Source organism: Cicer arietinum, chromosome 5, assembly GCF_000331145.2.
Source record: "Cicer arietinum cultivar CDC Frontier isolate Library 1 chromosome 5, Cicar.CDCFrontier_v2.0, whole genome shotgun sequence".
NCBI lineage: Eukaryota > Viridiplantae > Streptophyta > Magnoliopsida > Fabales > Fabaceae > Cicer > Cicer arietinum.
Window position 1 is genome coordinate 20,572,897 of NC_021164.2, and position 9,507 is coordinate 20,582,403.

A 9,507-nucleotide genomic window follows, 5' to 3' on the forward strand; every position below is an offset into this window, starting at 1 on the left:
CAGATTGTCATGAGGAAAACCAATCTGAAGCAACTTCCATGAACACCATTTCTTCATCTCAACCATCCAAAAGCTCCTCTCCTTCTATTACTCCAAAAATCGTCAAAAAATCCTCCTCCTCAACTCCTTCCAGACGCTCCTCCAGAATCATGTCTGGAGTCGTTTCGTCCAGCAAGGCACCTCCTCAGGACAATACGATCCATGTCATAAACTCTGATGATTCAGAGACAACTCCTCCTGTTGAACCAGCACAACAGCCTCCTCATGCAAAATTCCAAAACTTCAACTCCAGAAAAAGGCCAAACCTTCCTCACCAAAACCCCCTTCATCATCCACAAAAATTTCTGACAACACTTCACTGTTTGATTCGGCCGAATTAGAAGCGGTTTACTCTTCAAAATGGCAATACACTTCAAAATGGCAAAACAAGTCAGTGGTAAATGGAAAAATCATTGACCTTGCTGATATCAAACAAGGAGGGTTCAATGTTGAAGAAATGTTTGAACAACTCGGCTGGACCTCATTCTTCAAAATCAATGAACCACAGTACCCACGTCTAGTAAGGGCTTTCTATGCCGCTTCAAAAGGATCCAAAGGCATGACTAATTTCAGTATGGTACTGAAAGGGGTTCATATGGAAATTAATCCCACCACACTATGTCAAATACTTGATATACGTGATGAAGGAGCTCACTGCTTATCTGAGACATGGTATTCCCAATGTGTCACCACTAGAACCTCTATGCTCTAAAACACCCTCATCAAACCTCCAAAACTGTTGGTGGCCTCCAACCCCGTCCCCCTGTGTCGCATCCTTCACAATATATGTGTCCACTCCATCACACCCCGGGCTGGAAGTTTTGAGAAAGTCACAGAACTTGATCTCATGATTATTCATCACGTGATTACTGGTACTCCTCTTTATTTGGGTCATGTTATTTTTACCTTCATGTTGAATGCTGTTGTATTGGGACGATCTGCTCCCTATGGGATGATTTTGACAAAAATCTTCAAATTTTCAAAGTCCCACTTGAGGATGAACATTCCATCCACTTCAACAACACTTTTTCTATGAAGAACATTAAACAGATGAAGATTCAAAATAATGACCGTCCTGCCTCAAAGAAAAGAAAAACTCGTCTTTCCTCTGTTTCTCAAAACTCTGAAGGTAAAACCACTCATCCTCCACCTGAGGATATACCATCACCACTTATTCCAGAACCAACTTCTCAACTGTGTAACTCTCCTGAAACTACTCCTTCTCCTGCCTCTCCTATCCCCACAACAACTCAGTCTTCACCAATCCACAAATGGACTCCCCTTCGTGAAGCCGATCCTATCCCTGAGGATGCCTCAAAATCAACTTTTCCTCAACATATGGAAGATGGTGAGGAGTTATACTTTGATTTGAATATATCTTATCCTCCATCTCCTACGGATGTGCCTATGGCTTCTCCTCCCACTGTGCCAGTAGATGAAGATGTGCTCCCACCACCAGATCTTTCGCAACAAATTCCTCCTGCTGCAAACTTTGAAAAAACTGCTCAACCTCTCCCTGAGGTTACAGGTGTGTTCAGTTCCCTTGACTCCTTCTTTACTGCCACGACTCATAACCAGTCAAAGGACAAGGCTGGGAGCTCTCAGAATAAGAGTTCCAGTGTAAACGATCAGCCTAAAGGTTCGGTTCCTAGCACAAGGATTGGGGACAACAAGAAGCAGATGAAACTCCTCAAATTAATTAGGAAAGACCAGAAGAAAATTCTTCAGCGCTTCACTCACTTTCAGAACTCTTTGGTTCAATTTGGTCTCATTCTTGAATGGGTTATCAAACACTTGGTTCCTACTATTGCTCTTGGAGATCATCCTCTTGAGCTACCAGCCCAGCCAACCTCTGATGTTCCATCTCCTTCATCCTCATCAGATGAACCAGCCTCCTCAAATTAAATATGTTGTTATTCCTTTTTGCTGCTGCCAAATTCAGGGGGAGAATGATTATGTTTTTTGATTATGTTTTCTGATTAACCAGTTGTTTTGGGTTCATACTGTTAAAACTGTTTAATTATTGTGTTGTTAAGTTGAATTGATGTGTTGCTTATGAACCTATGTTTATGCTTTGTTGAACAAATCTTTAAATTATTATCTAATTATCATGATGTCATATTTTTGGTTAAAATCATGTTATTTCAACACTTTGGCATACATTTAGGGGGAGTAATGATTTTTAGTTTTAAAAATTATTACACATATAATTGAGGGGGAGCATAAACATTTTATCTTTGTCTTATTTAAAATCATAATCTAAAAAATTTTGTCATCATCAAAAAAGGGGAGATTGTTGAGACAAAATCTCTCAAATGATTTAAATGATAACAAAATTACTTAAGAGATTATGATTATGGTTAATGACTAACATGTGCTCTTGAGTGTGTTCATATAAGATAATAGGTTATTAATCATTAAGGCAAAAAGAAGGAAAATATAATTTTGGCCTGAGGATGGAAAACCACGAGAGGATGCCATATGATCAAGAACACCTCGTGAGGATGGGCTGCAAAGTGGAAAATCTCCAGATCTGCCCAAGTTGTGATCTCACCAGTAAAAATGCTTTTATTCATTAAGGAAATATATAACTAAGTCAAAGAAATAGTATTTGAAATAAAAGTTAGAAGGCCAAAAGGAAAAAGACAAGAATAGCTAGATCTAAATCTGTGAGGATGGCAGAATAGGCTGAGGATGGACCAGCTATGTTGAAAGCAACCCATCAAGCATATGCAAAGGCTAAAATCAGATCATTTATTGGGCTTACACGTTTTTATACATGAAGAAGTCAAGTTAACAAAAGGCAACTTGAAACAAGCCAAAAATGGAAGATCACATGTTGCTGCCAGATCTGATCCTCGGACTGAGTATGACAGTCCTATGTCATAGGGTGGCTTTTTCTCTCTTGTCAACATCACCTCAAAAGGTGAAATCAACCTACACCTTAAAGTCTTCGAAAAATGCAACTCACATGGTCAAAGAAACAGCCTTGCATTCTGATTAAAGAGAAAAAGCAAGGACATGTCAATATCAAAGCTATGATGCGTGAGGATGGGATCTGCCTGGCCTAACAAGCTGAATGGCAGTTCTGTAATTATGATGAAAAACCTTGGATCCTTTGAAAAATGATTTCCAACGGTCATCAAGGGCTTGGATCTCTATAAAATGCTAACAAGCTCTCCATTGGAAGACACACAACACAATTGCATAAAAAGATCAAGTATCTTAAAGCTTTCAAGAAGCAAATCACATCCTCTCTTATTACTTTCTTTGATCCTACACTATATCTTTGTATATCCTTTAAGAAAGTATTAAGTATCAATTACTCTCATTCTACTTTGTAATTTCCTAGTGAGTGAAGCTTGGAAATATTTGAAAATTGATTGTAAGCTTGGTGAAGCTTGATAATACACAGTTTGTAATCATCCTCGGGTTGAGGAATGATCTGTTTGAAAGTTAGTGAAATCTCACAAGGGTGTGAGGACTGGACGTAGCCATCTTTGGGTGAACCAGTATAAAATTGTGTGTGTGTCCCTCATATTCTGCTCCTACTCTTTTGCTCAACTTAGATCTAACGATTTAAAAATCTCATCCTCGAGCTAGCCATCCTCAGCGAGAGGATAGTTTTTAAAAACACTTAGAATTTATTTTTAACAGCAAAATCCCTATTCAACCCCCCCTTCTAATGATATTTAGCTACATCACTTTATATGTCAATTAGTGAAACATTTGCAAACAATATAATAAATTATTATCAAGACTATAATTATATAAACCAAAAAAAATTTTAAATGATGTTTAATGAAATTTTTCATAAAATAACTCCTTATATATAAACAAAAATATAGACTGTTAAAGTATATAAATTTTTATTACGAACTCAACTACAACTTTTTTTAATAACTAACAATAAATATTAATATCATCAATTTTAATAATGTTTTTTTTTAAAAAAATAGTTATATTAAAATCAATAAGTTTTACATGTGTTTCAAATTTTTATTTATCATATATTATGTAAACAACATAATTTCTATTTTTTTTTTATAAATAATTCTATAATAACACATATTTTACTAATCTATATTTGAAAAATAATATAAATATATTTATAATATCAAATATTTTACTAATCTATATTTAAAAAATATAAAATACTAACTTGATGACGGGTAGTGTCTGACTTGAAGCTTTCACAGAGTTGAGAACTCTTCGAAGTAAACACAATATCACCACTGTCAAAATAAAAATTCAATAATATTAATTAAATAAATAGCTTCAAATCAAAAATAAAATAAAAAAATTAAATATATAATATAAACTTACCAAAATTCAATATAGTAAAGAAAAAACTTGGAGAAATAATTTTTGTATAGAGAAGGTTGAGAGAAAATTTAGAAAGAAGGTTTAGAGAGAAGGTAGAAGTGAAAAATGATAAGAGAAGTGAAGTGATATTTATAGAAAATGGTTGATCTTTTGTGGCGGCCAAAGCAGCCACAAACTCCAACGTCACAAACTCCAACGCCACATCTCCAACGGTACAATGAGAATTTGTGGCGGCTTTAATTGTCAGAAATTAAGGCTTTTGTGGCGGCTTGGGCGGCCACAAACTGCAACAGAACTATAGGAATTTGTGGCGGCCTTTGTAGCCACAAAGTGCAACGGATCAATGCTTTTGTGGCGGCCTGGGCGACCACAAATGGCTTGCCTTTGTGGCGGCCTGGGCGACCTCAAATGGCTTGCCATTGTGGCGGTCTTTACCCTCACAAAGGGTTAATTTTGTGGCTGAAAAAACCCTCACAAAGGACTCCAATTTCAGCTGGATTTTGTGGCGGCCTAAACCCTCACAAAATGACAATGTTGTGATTTTGTGAGAGCTTAGGCAGCCACAAAATACAATAGTATTTTGTGAGGGCTTTTTCAGCCACAAATAAAGACCAATTTGAATTTTTGTATTTGTGAGGGTTTTTTCGGTCACTAATTTGTAAGAAATTTTTTCGGCCACAAAATATCTATAAAGTTGGTCACAAATAAAGGGATTTGTTATAGTGAGAGTGGATTGTTTTTTTATCATTGTTTATAAAGATAATTTGTGTTGTAATTTCTGAGAAAAATGAAACTTAATATGAAGGATCCGTCTATGATAGTTCAAAATATTATTTTTGTTGGTCATGGTTGAAAGTTTTAGTATAGTTCTTGAAGAACTAATAATTTAATATCAAACATCCATGTAGGATTGTATAATGTGTGATTTTTCTTGGTTATCATTTTAGAAGATTTGTGGTTGAGTACTTGAATAACTACATGTTTAAGACATGATTAAAATCAAGATATATTTTATCTAAATATTAAATTAAAAGAAAACAAAATAACAGAAAATGCTTATATTTTTATATTTTTATGTCACTCCAGTATATTTCTAAAATAGCATTAAGAACATATTTTCAAACATATTTTCAAGAGTATTTTAAAATATTAGTCATGTTTGTAATTAAATAAAATAGTGGTTAGTTTTTCATAACCAACATTGTGGTTATGATCATTTGTATAGTATAGATTACTGATATAGTACATGCTAAGGTGATGAAATTTCATTAATATAACAAATTATTATAATTTTTATTATTTTAAATAACGCTGTAGTAAATAATATATATTATGATCTTTACTATTCAATGTGTTTTTTAAAGTCATGACTTGTGGTAGTCTGTTGAAAAGTTGAAGAAAAATAAATTTTGTTCTAAGATAGAGAATTTTTTTACAATTTATTTGTAAAGTTTTTCTCGAATATTAAGTTAATGGAAATATATTTTTAAAAGAACAAAATTAAGTGAATATGAATAATTGATTCTAAACCGGTTCATACAATTGTTAGTAACCTGAAAATTTAGATTCTCAAGAAAATATTATTATTCTTCATCTCAATCAAGTTAAGAAAATTGTTTAACAAAATCAAACTAAATATCCTTAACCACTAGAGAATCATATGTAAAAAAATAGATTAAGTATAAAGAAAAATTTTATTTGATTTTTTTAAAAGTTTTTTAAAAGACTTTGTTCATGCAGTTACGGCGTTTTACTCATTAAATTTTTTAGAGTTATAATGTTGATGGTGTTTATTGATGATAATATGAAATAATTTCATGTCAATAATTAACAATTAAATAATTTGCAAAAGACTTATTTATATTTTTTATCCTATATCTTATGTAGTTTTAAAATTTAGTCTCTAGTATTTGTTTTTATTTAACAATATAATTTTAAATCACTTTTAATTTATTTCCTCAAGTCATTTTTAGTGCCGAAATAGACGGAAAGAAACTGACGTGTCATAGATAACAAGACAGTGTTGTTGTTGACTCATCACAATCTAATACTAATATCCAAATTAACTTAATTAAATTTTCAGTTATTATTATTGAAGAAAATAAAAAAAAAGTTCATAATACCCAAAATTAAAGTTCAACAACACAAATCCAGAATTCACAACTTCAACGTAAACCCAATAAAAACAATAAACAATTCTTCCCTCTCGTCCCTCAAACCCACTTCCACCCAATCTTTATGTTCTTTATCCCTTCCACAACCTTGAAATTCACATGTTGAAAGATAACCCCAAACTTTAAATCTTCTCGCCAGGTCTCAACATGGAATGGACCTTCAAAATTGTAGGGGTAGCAAACTATACAGAATACGAAAAATTATATTCGTTTTTTTCTTCATTGTCGTCTTCGAAGAGCACGATTTCAATCAAAGTAATCCTCATCTTTTCGCGTTCTCCTTTTCCTAATTTGTGTGTTCTTGGTGTTTAATTGAGACAACCCTAAATTCCCAATTCTATAAACCTAATTTCAGTTTTTGTTTTTATTTTTATATTTTAATAATAAAATTGAAAAGTTGATTAATTAAGATTATTAGGAGATTAATGTTAGATTGTGATGAGTCAACATTAGTAGTGTTTGGTCATCGATGACACATCAGCTTTTTTGAATGCACGTAGGCCAAATTAAAAATAATTTGAAATTATAAGACCAAATAGAAAGCAAATGCATTTGCAAAGACCAAATTCAAACCGTTCAAATTGCAGGGATCAAAAGTATAGATAAACATTTGCAAAATAATAAAACTCATATGAGTTAAGAAAGTTGTCTCACGAGTTATATTACAAAATCTCATAAAATAATTGTCCCATTTGACTTTGATATGTCTGCCGTGGAGAATTATTGGTGTATTGCACTGTTGGTGGGAAGAATAATATATTTATTATAATTTATTTAGTCAATAATTTAATAGTCTTTTTATGTGAAATTGAGATATTTCTAACGAAAGTTTAGCTATGAAATTTTTTTGGAATGTTTCTTTTGTATTAGAAATTGTGATTTTTAGAGACCATTCTCAATGTATCAATAATTGAATTATGAAAAAAAAATTGTTATAAATATATATTTGAATGATATAACATATTGACATATAGAGTTATAATTTATTCTAGATGACCAACCAATAAAAGACATGACATTTAAGGTCTTTTTTATGAAGCACACTGCTCATAGGATTGTCTTCACTAAAGATCTCTTAGATTATTGGAAGTATCACTTGTAACACCCCAAAATTTTCATATATATTATATATGTATCTTTTTAGTAATTGCTATTATTAAATTAATAATTATTCTATGTGTAAATAAATCAAATTAAATTTTATCACACTCTATTCTACCTAAATAATTATAATCTTCATTTTTATTTAATTGTTTTGACGTGACAATTACATGGGGACTATTTATGATATCATTATTTCATAAATGGACATTTATTTTATTTGATTAGTTTCGATAATCATGAAATTGATGTGTTAGATATGTTTGTTTTATATTTGTATGTCTGAGTGGTATTCTTGTCTTACTTGATTTATTTTAGTTGATAAAATATCAGTTGAATTATTTAATTAAATTAGAATTTATATAAGTTATATTGTTTGTTAGTTTTATTTGCAACCAAATAAGTATTTATTTTAGGAGATATTATAGAGTTAGTGAAACCAACCTTTATGTATAAGTGTTTTGAAAATATTTTTGGTTCATCCTATAAAAACAAAAATTAGTGACTTGACTCATTCTTTTACTCTCCTTTATAACAAGATTTTATGACAATTCATGGTGTTTTCTTGACATAATGTGCATTAATTCATTTTAAACACCCTTAATTTATTTTTTAAAGGAAGATTATAAATTTAATTATAAGTTTTTTGGTGCAATTAAGAGAGGACACAAAAAGACTATTGTCCCTTTTGTATCTCATGCATTCATCTCTTTTAAACTAAAATTATAATTTTATTATAATTGTCTACAAAAATAATTCTATGAAATTTTTGGTTTCGTAACTATTAGATAAAAAAATTAAAAGGGTGATGTGACAATCTCTAATTTATTTATTTAATTAAAATTAGTGTGTGACACCCTTCAATATTTGGTGAACTCTATTAGTTAATTCAAATTAACTCATACACATAAATTTCAATTGGCTTTGTAACAACCTAATAAAATTAAAGAAATAGTAATTATTGGTAGTATAATGTTGGAATTAAGTGCACTTCAATTTTAGACAAGAAATCAATGGTAATAGTGCAACGTAAATAGCTTATATGTTCATACGTTTCCATTAGGCATCTTGTTGTCACACCTATTTGTCATTCGTACACTCTCAAAATAATTTTCTGAGTCGTAAATTCCAATATCTATCGGTGTTGAATTCATTACTGCCTCGTGAGCTATTTCTCGTGCAAATTTAGAGGTGTTAAGAAAGAAAGCGCCTAAGGTAAGGGCTTTTCCCCATGCAATGTTAGGCTAGATATTAAATTAATAGTTTGTAAGATATTGATATAAAACTTGTTGTCTTAAAAGAAAAATATTGATTTTTAATTGCCTTAAAGAATTTAACTATAATATTTTATTTTTATGAGTAATATGTTTGCTTTGATAAACTTAATTATAAATTTCGATTTTTATTATTATAACATGAGTAATATGTTTGATGTCATATATTTGATGTAAAGTTATTATTTGTGTGTTGTTTATGTGTACTTAATTATAAAGCTATGATTTTTATTATGATCTCATGAGTAATATTTTTTTAGGATGTCTTTAATTTAAAGTTTCGATTTTTGTGCTATTTCATTTCAAAGTTTTGATTTTTAAGAAATCTATATGAGTCTTGGGGGAATTGGTGTAAAGTTTTAATTTTAATTATGATAACATGATTAAGTTGATTTTTGTGATGTGTTTAGCGGCAAACCTTGATTTGTGTTTTAAATAATATTATTTTTGTGGTTGCATAAGTGGCTTGTGATTTGTGTTTTGAATATTCTATCTATGTGGTTGTCTAAGTGGTTTGGTTGGTGGTTTGTATTTTAAATATTTTTATCTTTGTGGTTGCCAAAGTGGTTGGTGATTTGCATTTTAAATATTAT